The following is a 16,194-nucleotide window of genomic DNA, read 5'->3' as shown; positions in this document are numbered from 1 at the left end:
ACATTATATAAGAATCACAGAATCATAGAATCAGCCAGGTTGGAAAGGACCTCTGAGATCAAGTCCAACCCTTGATCCACTACCACCGTGGTTACTAGACCATGGTACTAAGTGCAACATCCAGTCTCATCTTAAAAACCTCCAGGAATGGAGAATCCACCACTTCCCTGGGCACTACACAGTCTAAAATCTAATAACTGAAAGTAGCTGCCATAGAAATTAAAGATCATGCAAAGTTTTATGTGAATTATTTTTGTCTTGGGATAAGTTTGCTTTGAAATCTTAGTTAAAAAATTTCAAAACATTTATTAGAAGCTTCTCATTTTCTTTTACAAGAGAATAATAGGGAAATATTGAATCAATTAAATCTTTATATACAAATATATTGATTTCACAAATATTGCACCATAACCACTGTCTGATAGCAAAAAAATATTCCTTGTGAATTAAAAAAAACTATGTATTTAACATCAGAACTTGTCTGCTCAATATTGCAACTCATTAATTCAAGTTCTTCAGACTGGCAACTATTCAAGTTCCTCAAATCTATTGGAGACTAATAAATTTGTCATGAAATATTCACATTGAGGAGTGATGTAAATGTATAACACACCACTTATTTTCTGAAAGAATTGATGGAAATTAGAAATAAGAGAGGCAAATAAAATACGCAGAAAATGTTTGTAGAATCTCAGTATTGAATTTGCCTAGTCATATTGATTGCTCAAACTAATAACTTATGCCAAATAACTTCACAGAAGTTGGATTCACAGTTTTCATGGTTTAAGAATGGTATTCTCCAATTTTGTGTTCCCACTGAAGCATTCCAAACCAAGCGCTGCTTGCTCACTGCCCCCCGCCTCCTCAGCCCTCCACCTAATCTTTCCCCTGTAGTGGGCTGGAGAGGACAATTGGAGGCACAAAAGTTAGAGATCACAGGTTGAGAAAAGAACGATTTATTTAAAAGAGCAATGAGATAAGAAAATGAGACACAACAATACTAATGACAGAGTGTAGAAAAGAAATGTTATTGCTCACCCCACAGGCAATACCCTTGGCAATACCTGACCGCTCCCTCCGTCATGCTACTCTGAACTGGAAATGAGTCCTTCACTTTCCCCTGGAAAATGATGTGAGGTGGTATAGAATAACCTCCCGGTCTTAGCCATGCCCCATCTTGGCTACTCCAAAAATTACTGCTGCCGAAACAAGAACAACAGTCTTCCTATATGTCTGTACTCATCCTATCTCAAAGAACTTCTACCTTTTTGGTGGAACAGTCAGGTGCATCATGATGTTAATAATAAAAATAATGAGAGTTAATATTGAAAGTAGATAAAGACATAAATAGGTAGCAAAAGTAGGAGAAGGGAGGGAAGTTATATTCCATTTCTACAGACATCTTATGTCTGTAAAGATGTAAAAAATTACAAAAATCAAGGCTACCATATATGGCTGAGACAGTTGGAATTGTGCAGCCTAGATAAGAGAATGCCTCTGGCAAGACCCTATAGCAGCCTTCCAGTACCTAGAGGGGGCTACAAAAGAGCTGCAGAGGGGTTTCTTACAACAGCATATAGTGGTAGGACAAGGGGAATTGGCTTTAAACTCAAAGATGGTAGTTTTAAATTACATACCAGCAAGAAATTCTTTACTGTGAAGGGGTTGAGGCACTGGAACAGGTTGCCCAGAGAAGTTGCGGGTGCTCCAACACTGGAAGTGTTCAAAATCCAAAGGTTGGACAGAGCTTTGAGTAACCTACTCTAGTGAAAAATGTCTCTGCTCATGGCAGTGGGGTTGGAACAAGATGATCTTCCAGGTCCCTTCCAACCCAGACCATTGTGTGATTCTGTGATTTTATTATTTCATTGCATTGTACATAGTTGAATTCTAAGAGAAGATGCAGAGGGAATGAAATAGAGAGCAAGAGGAGACCGTACATTCTGGAGTTCATATATAATATTTTTAAAGAGTTTAAGAACACAGAGTTGCCTAAATCCACAAGGAACAGCTCTTGACGGTGGGGAGGGGGGGAATAAATCTCACAACAAGTTTCAGTCAGCTCTATGTGAGGAGAGACGCTACTGCATCCACATACAAAGCAAGACTCCTGTAATATGTTTATCATATTTAACTTAAAATCTTAAAAATCTGTGAATGCTAAATAAGTTAGAGCAAAAAAACCTATGTCTGGAAGTTTTCCTAAGAGGCTGCATAGTACATGTGCTTTACAGAAAAAAAAAAAAAAGATTAAATATACTTAAATCATTCCCATTAAAACGATAGAAAATAAATAACTGAAGAAATGCCTCTGTCCATTTTGTTCTCTTATAGCATTAAAAAAGATACCTTAAAATGTGATAATTTAGCAAAAAATGGAGATTATAGCTTGAAAAGGTCATCACCTCTGTGTGTCCTGTCCATACAAAACAAGGCTACAGCAAACAGTATATTTTTTATTATATAGATAAATTTCCTAGAGAACTGATACTGTTCTTGTTGTTACATGTCTATCAAATCACTGATATTCCGATACTGTTCTATAATACAGTGGAATCTTTTTTCTTCTCATTTTCATATGTTTTTCAGTATTTAGCAACAGATACTAAGAAGGGAATAATTTATTAATATCTCAGAAAAAAGCCAAAAGCATAAGCCAACAATATATCTTTAAATTATAATACTTAATGAATAATACCATTTATGTTTTTATTTTCACTTCTTTTCAAAGGGGTGATTTATGTTTCTATTTGGCAAAATCTTCTCACTCCTGTGAGAATACGCTGTATTTACCCTTATTACTGGAAGATTTCTGGATGAATGAGGTCAAGATGTAGAGTTAATCGTTATCTTGATGAATAAGAATGGATACTGCTCTTAGTTGTGTGTCTTATATAGAAGAAGTAGAAACTTTTTTTTAAGTTTTCAGGACTTCTGAAAGCAGAGGACAACTATTCCCCTAACAAAGGAATAATTCAGTTTTGAAAGTTATTGTTACACATTTATTCATGAGAGAAATGCTAGCATGATCTAAGCAAGTTGCTCAAACATTGAAGGTCGTATGTCAAGAGATGGGCAGCATTGTTTATTATCGTAAACAATTGAGGTAAATTTTAATTTGGAAGTGTGGTTCTGTTGACAGGTATTCTACACTCTTGAACAATTATCTTGTTTGTATTTGTTAATAAGGTGTGAAAACTTAAAAGGTGGAACAATCACATGTGCATACTGTGCCGAACATTTCATAATGTCCCTGTAAGCTGTGGAAAATGTAGCATTGATACCAGCAAAATATTTCATTCAGATATTAATACGATCTTGTACATGCCAAAGTGAGATTGTAGCTGGAGATACAGTGAACTATCTAGAAGTCATTTGGATAGAGACAGAAAGAATACCTTTCTGACTGTGCATCACTTATTCAATGTGCTCTGGTAGTCGATGAGGAAACTAACCTATCTGTATGAATTCCCTAGTGCAGAAATCAGGATATCAATTCATTTTCTTCTTGTTTGTTTTTTCTGTCTCTGGGACAAGCAGTCTTACAGGCTTTGCTTCCTATCCATAAATATAAAATTTTGAACAGGGTCCTGACTTAGCACAGTTACTGTGAAAACCATACTATTACTTATGATGGTTTGCACTCAAGACATACTTCAAACTCTATTTTTCTTTCTTCCTCTTTCATCTATGGCAATGCTAATTCATTAAATCTAATCCACTGAATTAAACAGAATACTTCCAAGTTTGAAAATCAAAATATCGAAAAAAAATTTGTTCATGCATAGGTAATATTTTTTCCCTAGCATAGTACTATTGAATGCAAATAGAGTCTGTAAAAAATTAGGGAAAAGAAAGGTGCCACTCAGTCCATGGTATATTGATAATTTTTCTTTTTTTACTACTAAAGTCTAAGGCATTTATTACCACTGTTATAGCAGCGCAAGATATGCAAATCTTTTGCAACTGCATTGTGACAGATGGTAGAAGTATTTAATATGCCTGTTTCCAGTTTGGTTTCTAAGTCCAATATATGTTGTTAAAAGATTGGAAGTTGGACAGGAAGGATTAAAGCTGCTTGTTTGTCTTGAAATAGCTGCTACACTTTGAGGTGAGAGGGGCTGTTTGGAGACAGAAGGAAACAGCTTTGTCTCCGAAATCTTTTGATCATGACCAGGCTTGGAGAACCTGGGAGTGGGTGTCTGGCAGCACAAATGCACTCTGGAAGACCCTGCAATTTGCCAGGAATACTCCTATAGCAGGTAGTTAATTCATCCACGGTGAAGCATCTGAGGTGACAGAGGGCAGAAAACTTTTAGCACGGGGATTTGATGAAGAGCATCTAACCCAGAAAGCCCCTAGAAGGTGTTGGTCTGTTAGTTCTGGAGCAAAACACTTGTCCTTCAGGACCCAGGAGCTTCCTTTTTTCTCAGATCTTCAAACCTTTCTCAACAACAGAGTGACGTTCTCTCTGTGTAAAGTCTTACCCTGAGCTTGCGTATTATTTTACACATACAGTGGTGTTGAGAGATAATAAGCCTTCGGTCCTTCAGTGTGTTTTGATGTTTTCACTTTAAAGAGAAAAAAAATGGTGGAAGGGAAAAGGGAGAAGTTGCACTGAAAAGATCTGGTGGACTTGGGCCCCAGACACAAAATACCAGACTTTTCTTTATATTAATGACAGCATTTGGGATAGAAAATAGATTACCACATCACAGAAGCCATGAAGCCAAAACTCTAGTGCAGACACAAATATGACTTCATTCTTTTCTTATCCACAGGAGAATATCACTAACATGAATATAATCTTTTAATCGGAGAGGATGACCAAACCAATTTTTCTCTCTTTTGCAGACTTAACTGCTTCAATACATATGTGTTTGAAGAAGCTGCATCCAGACTTAAGAATCTGTATAAATGTGTCATATATTCAATAGGGGGAAAAAATAATTAAAATAGTAATGGAAATTTCATGTTACAAATATCGTGACTGCTTTAATTTGGAGGAGGTTAACCTCACTAGGAAAACACAAAAGAAATTTTCCAAATGTACATCCTTAGCTCTTGTACAAATCTGTTTCTCTTTTAGGAAAATTCCCTTAGCAAATAGTGCTGGAGAAAACAGTTTTTCTATAGAGAAAGAAAGAGTTACGAACTGTATCAAAAGATTAATTTTGTAACTTCATGGACTAAAGCATTAAGAGAGAAAATAATTAGGATGCCAAGTACAGTACATGCTTTCATGTTTGACTTTAAGAAGAAGGAAAATTATTCTTAACAGATATGGCAATTCAAAACCTTGGCAATCCATTAGATTACTTAAGTCCTCAGTAGAAGGCTTGTACACAAACTTACTGATTACATACCACTTATTTTCTTAAATAAACTGAGAAGCTAATGTTTTTTCATATAGAGAATTGTTCTAAGAGAAATTAAACGTTTTGTTGGTGGGTTTGTTTTGGGGTTTTTTTTGGTCTTTTTTTTTTTCATAATTTTCCCAGTGTTATTAATTTTCAGGAAAAGTTAACCCTTTCTGCTCTAGTTAATTTAAAAAATCCCTGAAGATAATAATTTTGAAGTTTTATTGCTCTGTCTTCATATACATTCACCTTTGTTGGCATAAGATATCAATATTATGATCATAATCCCTAAAATTTTCAACATGTAATAATTATACTATAATTTATTATATTACTTCCTATAGAGATAGAGAACATAAATTTACAAGTGTAATAACACATTTTGTTACTGGAAAAACATCGATTTTTCTCATGTTAGTGATGTTAGTGAAGTTATAGTTAGGTTTGTCAAAATTTTTCATCATATACCATGTTTTTTGGGGATTTATAACTAGTATACTAAATTGCTGCAGTCTTAGATTTCACACAGGGTACACAGTCTTAGTGAGGGAGAGACATTCATTTTACCTTTTTGATATTACTTTAGATTTTATAGATACATTTGACAGTAACATAATGCATGTATATAGTAAACTCAGTTTAAAAATTTCCTATGTTAGTTTAGAACAATGAAGAATTGCCACCGTGACATCATCTGTAATGAAATGAGCTTTTTGAGACATACAGAGAATTTACTCTCCAAGGCAATGGAGACCTGGTTGTCTGGGATGATTAGAAGAAAGGGGTGAAAAAACACACAAACGCTTAGCAGGGAAAGGAAGGACCTGGATTCTGCAAGTTGAAATTGCCTGCTGATGGCTAAACCATGGGTACTGTCCAAAAGGACAGCAAAAATACTATCTAGAGTTAGTGAAAGACTCAGATGAAACATTTGAGAGTCACTTAGGAAGCCAAGACCATGGTCACTGCAGGCCATTGCAGCTCATGAACAGGTTGATAGCAGTTGTGATCACAAGATTGAGACAGAATACGCTAGTCTTGTTTTCTAAAACACATTTGGATGGGGAAAACTGTTTCAGTTTTTGTGGCTGAAGAGTCATTGGAAGTTCTGTGCATAAGTGAAAGAATTTTGGAAGGATTTCCATGCCATTTTTCCTAGTCTTTTCATCTAATTTTTCCAAGTGTAACCCTGTCCTATTACTGTCTTCTAATAGTCCTATTATATAGGATCCACTAATATCTACTGGTATTCAGTCATATTTTATGGTGAATCTTTGTTCTTAAATTTGTTCATAAATTGCTTAGTTTCACACAGGTTGCACTCAAAATGAGGCAGGGGGAATGTAGTTTAACTGCTAAAAAAATTTCAGGTCTCAAAAATTCCTTAACTTCTACCAAAATTCAAACAAATTTCTTTTTCTATCAACACTTCTTGTTCTCCATAAGAAATTGCTATTTTAACACAGTGTAGGTCACTGGACTCTAATGAAGTCTACTTTCTTCCTTCTGTTTTTTTTTTTTTGGTTGGTTGGTTTGGTTTGCTTTGGTATTTTTAATAATGTATTTATTGCATTTATCTTAGATGTTAATTCCATATCTTTTAACTTTCCTTTTGAGTCATATAAGGGTTATGTCTTTTTTTTTTCTTCACTTGATGTTTAGTGATTTTTTTTTTGAGCTTTCAGTATTGCCCCTACCATCACCACAGTCAGCATTTAAATTCATGCATATGACATGGAAACAGTTCATAGTTTTAAGGATCAATAAACCCCTTCAGGCTCAGACATGACAAAACCTTGATTTTATTTAAATGTCCAAATTTTTTTAGACTTTTTTTAATGAGAAAAATGGCATTTCTAGGCTGCACCAAATCTCTTTTGCAATCACTGTAAAAGTTTCCATGTGCAGTAAACAAATACATTTTGAATGCCTCAGATTTACTGTGTATAAATCAAACTAGTCTGCAGGTACAGTTGGTGAATGCTAGTTGCCCAGGATGTTTCAGAGCGAACTCTAGTCTAGTTTCATTCTATAACTTCATTAGCAGAATTTTTTCAGGGGCATCTCATGTCCACACGCAATAAGTCAGATCTCAGTGAGGCACTTTGCAGAGGTGAGATCACTGACTATATAGACAGAGAGAAAAACTGAGAGAAAGTTGAATTGGGAAAAAAAAAAATCAGTTGACACAAATTTTATGGTTTAACTAAAGCTACAGACTATTGAGGAAAACCTTAATTACCTTTCAAATAGTTTAAATGTTCGAATGAGACTGATGGAGCTGCTGACATCCTAGCAATTCCCAGCTAAATACCATGAATATTAGTGTTGAATTGGCATTCGCAGAGCAATTGTGAGACTGCAAGTGAAAAGAACATTGTACATTTTAAAGCATAGCCATTTCTGTACAAAGCACTGTTATCTGACTAAATTTAGAGTATTGACAGCCTGTCTTGAATGAATTAGTTTAGAAATGAACTTGTCTTACTTTATTTTAAGCATTTCGTCTTAGGTCTTTGGTACAGAAGAAACCTCAAATGCAACTTCAGATGACTAGGAAGTCTCCTTTAAAAGAAGTGTTATTGAATATTCCTGAAGTTTTGTTGAAGTGTTGCCATGCTCTATTTAGATTACTAAGTTCTTATATGGACTCTTCTCGAAGTTGAAAGCTTATTCATGTAACAATATAGTTGGAAATTTTAGCGTAAATATACTGGAGGAACTTGTATTTCAGGTTTTATAAATCTGTTGATTTGATAGCCTAAAAAAGAAATTTAAAGAACTATTGCTTTCATCCTTTTTCAATGTATGAGCATTCGGGTGACTGAAATACGGCCTTAGACATAACTGGGTAGAAAGTCAAACTAATTCCTGTCAACTACAGTAGGTAGTACAAAAGTAAGAAAGTACAGAGATCTTTATTTCCCATAATTATCCACCTGGTGGTAAAATTCTACTGTTTTATTTTTGATAATTTAAAAATAATTTGGGTGTGATGAAAGTCTCAGGATTGTCATCACTTTTTCATAGCTTTATATGTACTGGAATGTAATTCAATGTGCACTTGAATTCATTTAAAATATTTAAAAAGTCTCTGACAAAATGTACATTTGGTTTTTTTCCTGTCTCATTCCCTATCCAGTTATGTCTATGGCCATATTTCAGTCATTATAATCTGGTATCTTAACTTTTAATATCTATTCATTGCAATTATAAGAAATAAACAAGTGATACGGTTTACAGAAATTATAATTCAATTAAATCATTATGATTCTGAGGAAATATTTTTAATGTATCATTCTTTTTAATGTTTCATTCTTTTTAACAGTTAGCTGCTTATCTATGAACTCACGATTTTGGAGGAGGAAATATCTGTTTTTCTGTATAAAATCTAGTTCACTAAAGTAGAGGCAAGTTTGTATTTGCCTTCTGGCTTACTAATGGAATACATAATTTTTATATTTTCTATTTGTTGAAGAAGAATCATGTGAGATTTTTAAGTTCTAAGTGTCTTTTTTAGGTTGACAATATATGTAATACAAGTGAACTGTGAAATAATGTTCAAAACATCTGTATCAGTTCCAATCCCTTATGTTTTTCATTTAAAAATCAAATAAACTCAAAACTGAGGTACTTAATTCTTAAACAACTAAAAAAATTTACTTTATTATTCTGCTTTATTTTTCTCTTTCTCATGCACACATGCTTGCTTTCTACTTTAAGATAAATACAAACTATGGAAAGCTTAATTAATACTCTGTCTGAGCAACTACAAATGCCCCAAAATTAAGCTCTTCTTTTCTGTAAAGTCTCATTCAGTTCAGCTCTTGGGTTCATGCTATGGAGTCAATGACCAAAAGAAAATCATAAAATCATTACCGATGAATTTTTAGATGGCTTGAAAATTGAGAGAGTAGTAAATAATAAAGAGGATTTATTACTCTACAAAGTTATCTGGATCATTTGACAAGTTGAACATAATCAAAAAATATCTGGTTCAATACCAGATAGGGAAGTCACCAGCAGAAAGGGAAGTCATGTATTTAGATGCAAATAAATTAAATTGTATTTAGAAGGTGAAACACTCCAGCTTGGAAAACAGTGACACACAGGAAGAGCTGGGCTAAGATCTAGTCCACTTAAACCCGAGATGAGTCCTAAAAATTAAACCTGAATAGAACCAATCTTTAAATAAACACACGATCAAGTCGCAACACCTACTTTTCAACAGTGCCTAATGTGCAGATACAGAAACCATCAAGCTTGTTTCTACAGCACCTTTGTTGGTAGTGACAGACAGATCTGTTTTTTACATAAAAGCTGGAATACTGACACAGAACTTCAAACTTTACTTTAGGTCCTTTTTATTCTGAGCGGGATTCAAGCTGTGGGCCTGACTAAGAGGCTATGAAGTATCACAGGTGGGAGTGAGAGTCATGAGAAAGGAATGAGATCTGAAATAATATTAGACAAGAAGACTATAATTGCTGAAAATTGAAGAATTACTTTTCTGGTTCCAGATTTCATGATTTGTTCTGCTTTTTATACCAGATAAGAAATGCATTGAATTTTCAGACAATAAAGTTTCAAATCCAGTGCTCATAATTCTGGGTAGGATGCTTTCCTATGTTCTCTCTATCTGACACATGGGGGAAATGGTCAAGGGCATAGGGACCATGCATTTTTTGACTTTGATAATGCTAGGGAAATGGAAAGGCTTGAGAAGGAACGAACAGATCCTGTGAGTTAACATCAGTTTGTTGGACTGGTGTTGATAACTGGGTTTGGCTTTTACAATCATGGATCCCTCTCTGGAATAGATGGGATCCACTTGTCAAAAGTGTAAAGGGTCTTCCAAATTAACAAACACACAATAAGAAGGAGAAGGGTTAGCAATCATTGTTTGCTCCTTCCTTAGAAAAAGAAATGTTTACTGCCTTTGGAAAAAGACTGCTTCTGGAAAGTGTGCTGGTCCTGCTACACAAGAAATTTCACTAGATAACAAACTGCCTCCCTCTCTCCTCAGAAGTTGCTCACTCTATAAATTTTTCCCTGTGGTTTTCTAAGACAGCTTCAGAAACATAAGTTGTTTGAATTAATTTGAAAAATGAACTCATTTTGGCAAACTTTGCCTCTACGTCTGTGGGAGCTGGAGTTTTCCAGAGAATAGCAATCCCAGAGTGAACATTTATCACTGAAGCACTTTAGAAGACCTCTCTTTCACCGTAAAGAAACATGAATAGCTATGAAGTGTTTTAAATAGCTTAATTATATGAAACATTTTCTAGCAACTCAAGTCTGTAAGAAAATTTTTAAAAAAACAGTTCACTGCTTTACAAACTACATATAGTCTAACAGACATCAAAGACATTTTTAAATGTTTTTTTAATGTCATAACTGTGAGTTGATTATTAAATTATTTGAAGGGTTGAAAGATGAAGTTTGGAGGTTTAGCATTACCTAGCCTCCACATTAACCTTCTGGTTGAATTCCAGCAGATTAATTCCATCCTTATGTTTTATTATAATCTTTTCACAGGGGTAATTAGGACCTTAAATTTGATAATTCTTTTAAACAGACCCGATTCAACCCAGCTGTTGGTAAACTGAAAAGTTTCACATTTTGTCTGAAGTCAGGACAATTTAGACAGTACATTTGAAAAATATAAAGTTATGATTTTAGATGGAAAATGACCATTCATTTTATCAGTTAGCACTTTATGCCAATTAAGAGCAAACTAATAATACTATGCCATAGTTATTTCCTCTCTGGAAAAAAAAGAAAAGAAATACTTCTATGCTGTTTTGTACTGTTTGCTTATCTGCGGTCGCACTGAGGTAAATAAAAAAACAAAAGACAATTAACTTTCCTGTTATGTATCAGACACAGAAGTGAGTAAGCCATTCACTATTATTTACCAGGAAGTACAATAAATCTCCTTTTGCCTATCCAAGACTTAGGTGGATTATGTCATACAGTAGTGATAAAACATTTTGTAAGGGGTTATAGTAAAAACTTTTTGTTGTTGCTGCAATTAACATTTATTGTGCTATACATTGTGTAGATTTGTACAAAGCGGAAGATAATCTAAATATTGAGATTAATTTTAACTATGATTAATTTTTAAATAATATTGGACGAATTTTTAGTTCTGTGAAATAATGGATCACCACAGCTTTTGGTGAAGTTTACCGAATTTTTCTGGCTAGGACTCTGGTCTTTGTTCTGTGTGAAATTCCATAAAACTGCTTTAAAAAAAAAAAAAAAGGCAGCACAATACTTTATCTTTTGTGTTCTAAATTTCATAGTTTTTCATGGTTTTCTGTTGTTTCCTTTTTTTATATAATATCTTTTCCAAAAAAACCCAAAACAAAATACTTCCTCTCCATTAAATTTTAAGTTTACTTTTGTGAGAATTAAGCAGGAAAATATAAATATGATTAAAATATTTATAATATTATAAAAAGATAAAAATATTATAAATAGTTTACACAAACCTAATGTATTTTCTTATGGTCATAACTACATATTATATACAAGGGAAACGGTTCACATTAAAATTACATACCATACTCCCCATGACTGTGCCATACTCCTTTGGATTGAAATACTAAGTATGCTGGAAGTTTTGGGGTTTTTTTTGTATAATACTCAGTAAAACAAAAATTTTAAAATTTATAACAGTTCAGATTTTACCTCTATATTTCTTCTCTTCTTTTGCTATTTTTCACCTGAATTTCCTGGATATTCTGAATGTTTGCATATGCTTAGGTACATATTAATTGGTAAGATCTTGATGTTTTGATGCTGAATGAACCTTAACACAGGTCCACTGGATAGCTATTAATAATAAACACCCAGGTAACTAAATATACTGGTGCTTTTAAGTTACTTCTGGAAAAAGGTGGTGGTTTTGCTACCATTTATGCAGATATTTAATTAAAATAAATGTATGCCACGTATTTAGAAACCACAATATTTAAAATCCGTTTTTCTGGGAAATACTACCTCTTTAGAAATACTGTTACCTTCAAAGAAATCTTGGTTAACTTACACACCTCAAGGTGAAATCAGATTTGAAGATGGGAGCTATGAGGGTGTGCAGGAGGATTAGTCAGATGTTAACTTGCACAATTGTATGCTTTGCTTAAACAGATTTTTTTTACAATTTCTGTAAAACAACATGATGAAAACATGAAATGGACCAAAAAACAGAGATCAGGCTGTTAATATACCCTTGTAAAATCTGTAGAATAGGTATTAGAACTATCAGTAGTGTTTTGATCTTTGTATTGTTATTAGGAAACTTACATTTTCTTCAGTATCCTAAGTGGAATGAATTAAGGATCAAAAGTGTTACTACACTTGATTAGAATTCAATTAATATATTTAGTCAAAATATTAGCGGTATTGACATTCAGGATTTCAAAATATATTCTGATATATTTTATTTCCAAAATTCTATAACAAAGATTTCAGAAACCCTATTTTATTTACCTTACGAGAATGTCAGGTTTTTTTGTTTACCTTCAATATTTTTCACTTTCATGTTCATTTACACTTGTGCAGAAAGTATCCAAAACTGAAAAAAAGGAGTTCAAAAATTAAACAGACTCTTTATATTGAGCAGGAAGGAGATGTTTAAAATACATATTTTTACATTTTTTTCTGATTTTTTATCGTCCAAACCCAGATATATATCCATTTCAGTTCTCCTGGCCACTTTCTTTATTTTACACGTCTTTAATTTGCCCAGAGCTCTGAATTTTAAATCAATCCATTTTTCCATCACTTTATCCTGGAATCCAAACATTAACTTTCAGACTTGTTGCTTGTCACGAATGTTTGTTTATTAAATACTATTTTCTTTGCTATAGTCATATTGCATTTCATTTCCTAAGATTTATAGGAAAATTTTTGTTTCTAAGTATTCACAAACACTGCAGTTTTAATCATACCTGATTAGTTAGTTGAGTACCAACTACTTTATATGGGAGTAACTGCATAATGTGAGAGCAATTATGTGATTAGTTTATTTCTTCTAAGTTTAAGCATTATCAAGAGACCAAAAACTGAGGGTTGTGAGGTAATTTTTTTTCAGCAACTTTATCTGTTATCACCATGTGATGTTAACTATTTTACCATGTTGTTAAGGAATTGTGCTGGATTCTGAAATAGAAGTATAATGTTTCACAATGGTATCATTTTTTTTTCTAACATGTGCTGGCCTTATGATAAATCCTAGGACTGTCTATGCTGTAAGCCATGCAGAATTTTCCCAGTATATCAGAGAAAGAATTAGCGGTAGACCAGTAATCAGTGTAGTCATTTTAGTAGAGCTGCAGCAAGCCAATTCCTCCTACTTTTGAGATAATTTCTTATGGTGCTGTATAAGGCTGACACTTCAATGCTGTTTCAGGATCTCAACTAGCATCTTCTTATTTGACAGTGTGTCACTTCAGATACTGCTTAAACTGACTGAGAGCTGGTCAGGGGATTTCCCACACTGTGTTACATTACACAGTGTATTCATGACCATAAATGATTTTTTTATCAGTTTCATTAATATTTTATACTGACAGTATGCATACTGGTACCCATTGCTGTCAGTAAAAGTTTTGGTAAAGACTTCTTAGAAAAAAAATTGTCTTTAAGACACCATAAAATAGTCCTTTTTTTTTTCTGCATTGTCCTGGGTTTTCTCACAGGTGTGGACATGACTAGGTTTGCTACTCTATACCATCCCCATTTCTGGGGAACTAACTTCAAGAGGGAAAAAAAATGAATGCATGCTGGAAGGATGCCATTTTTTTCTGTTTTTTTCTTGGGGAAGTTGCAGAGACCAGCGATGCAGACTCTCTCACTCCTGCCTGTTCCTTCCTGTACCTCAGGAAGAATGCAACTCCAAGTGGCAAACTCAACCAAACCTAGCAGAGTTCATGCACTGTGGTGCCCATGCCAGAAGCAGCTGCAGGGAAGAGCGATAGTGAACCTATTCGAGAGGAGGCAAGCACAGCCAAGCAGAATGGAGCAGTCTGGAGTGGATTGCACTATGCGGAGTTAAATCAGTCTGGAAATCGGGCAGCACAGTGCAGATGATCCAGCTTTTTGGAGTGTTGTCCATAATTGTTTTTCACAGTCTTGGGCTTGGGCTTGGGGAACACTGGCTGCAGAGAGAATCTACCATCTTGTCATTGTCTCAGGAATAATTGCGGTCGCTGTGAGCTTCAGAGAAAATATGCCATCTTGTTTTTGTCTCGGTGATGGCGTGGAACTGAGTCAAGATGGTGAACAATTTTTGTGCATAAAGCACCTTATCTATGATATACTTTTTTATTAATGTTGTTGATGTTGCTGTCCCTGTGCATTTCTTCTTCCATTGTTGTTTGCTTTCAGTAAATTATCTCAACTCCACAATGTCTTTGCCCCTTTCTCACTGGAGGGGTGGGGAGGGAAAGCGGAGTAGCTTATTTAACTGTTTGAGTACAGCTACATTTTCTTGCTTTCCAAATCAGGACTTTCTAGACTTAGTAACAATACAAAACAAAGTGAAACCATAATGAGAAACAAATGAACAAACAAAGAAACAAACCATTCAATAAAATATTAATAAAACATCATCTACCTTAGTGAATGGGGTCCTGCAATTCCAGAATTTCTCTCCTTTTTGCCCAGGTTTCATAGAAAAGGGACAGTAAGAGTCTTCCTGAGACACACAAAATCATCGAAAAAAACACTTACACCTTGTATTTTTCCTATCTTTTTTTTCCATTCTAAGGTTGGTGATAATGTGTGGCTTTTCACAGGAAGAAAGGGTCGGCACACTTCGAGGGTCCAAGGTGAAATGGCCTCTTTATTAAAATGGCTCTCACCTTCTACAGGGTAAGCTGAGAACTCGCTAGAAGGAGAGTGTAACTGGGGAGGAGCAAGGGCGGAGGATGCAAAACAGGGGGATGGCACAACCATATAGGGAAGGGTACTGCAATGCAGCAAAATTCAACCAATGAGAGGGAAGGGTTCAGGGCCATGAGGGACAAGGAAATTTTCCAGGACTTTAAGCACAGTACATAGGGAATTATACAGAAAATTAGGAAACATGACATAAAACCCAAAATGCATAAACTCAAATAGTCCATTACAATCTGTATCCATTTATAAAATGGTTTCATCTTCAGGAGGAACCTTGAGTTCGATGCTTTTCTTCCATTCTTCGTTTTCATCCTCCAACAGTAGTGCACTCAGAAGTCGAAGCAAATGTGTGAGAACAGTTGGGTTTAGGTCATGTTACTGAATTATCTATCATCTCTCTTCTAAGGCAGAGACAAACCCAGCACTGACACATCACTGGAGCTTTTCCCAAGTTGATCTGTAAGTCAGCAGTGTTTTGTCTCTTGTTTTGTCAGTAGTCAACAGAAATGAATGTTAATGATAACTGATATTGTGAGAAAAAATATCAAATGGCCTTTAGTTTATAGTCATGTTCTTCATTTCCATTGTTTTACACAATTAAAAAGCCAGTATGGAGGGAATAAAATCCATCCAAACATAAATTCTATAGGTTTTATCTAAAAACTGTGGCCATGACAAATATTCACAGATATGCACTGCTGTCTCAGATATGTCAGTGACCAATAAGAAAAGTTCAGTAGCCAAAGAAGTTCTACTGATGCTTGGCTAGATCAAAAAAAAAAAAGAACTTCTCATGTCACTAACTCCCACACCCATTCAACATCTCATCTGAAGACAGGCAGAAGACTTGGTATACATTTAATAAATACGTGCTATTGCATTTTTGCAGTGTTACATTTTCAATACAGTATAGATAAGTCAAAGC

General features: G+C 34.5%; 1 long non-coding RNA gene across 1 annotated transcript in view; it reads right to left on the bottom strand.

The window, feature by feature from the left end:
- The window catches only part of LOC127467208 (uncharacterized), a 40,508-nt gene extending 25,251 nt beyond the window's left edge, over positions 1 to 15,257 (bottom strand). The window contains exon 1 of the long non-coding RNA XR_007903008.1: positions 14,986 to 15,257. This is a non-coding gene — a long non-coding RNA (uncharacterized LOC127467208). The remainder of the gene's footprint in view (positions 1 to 14,985) is intronic.
- Positions 15,258 to 16,194: the final 937 nt, after the last annotated feature.

This window comes from Manacus candei, unplaced genomic scaffold (genome assembly GCF_025592945.1).
Source record: "Manacus candei isolate 608988 ecotype Guabito, Panama unplaced genomic scaffold, ASM2559294v1 h1tg000014l, whole genome shotgun sequence".
Lineage (NCBI taxonomy): Eukaryota > Metazoa > Chordata > Aves > Passeriformes > Pipridae > Manacus > Manacus candei.
This window is presented reverse-complemented; position numbering and strand designations above follow the sequence as displayed.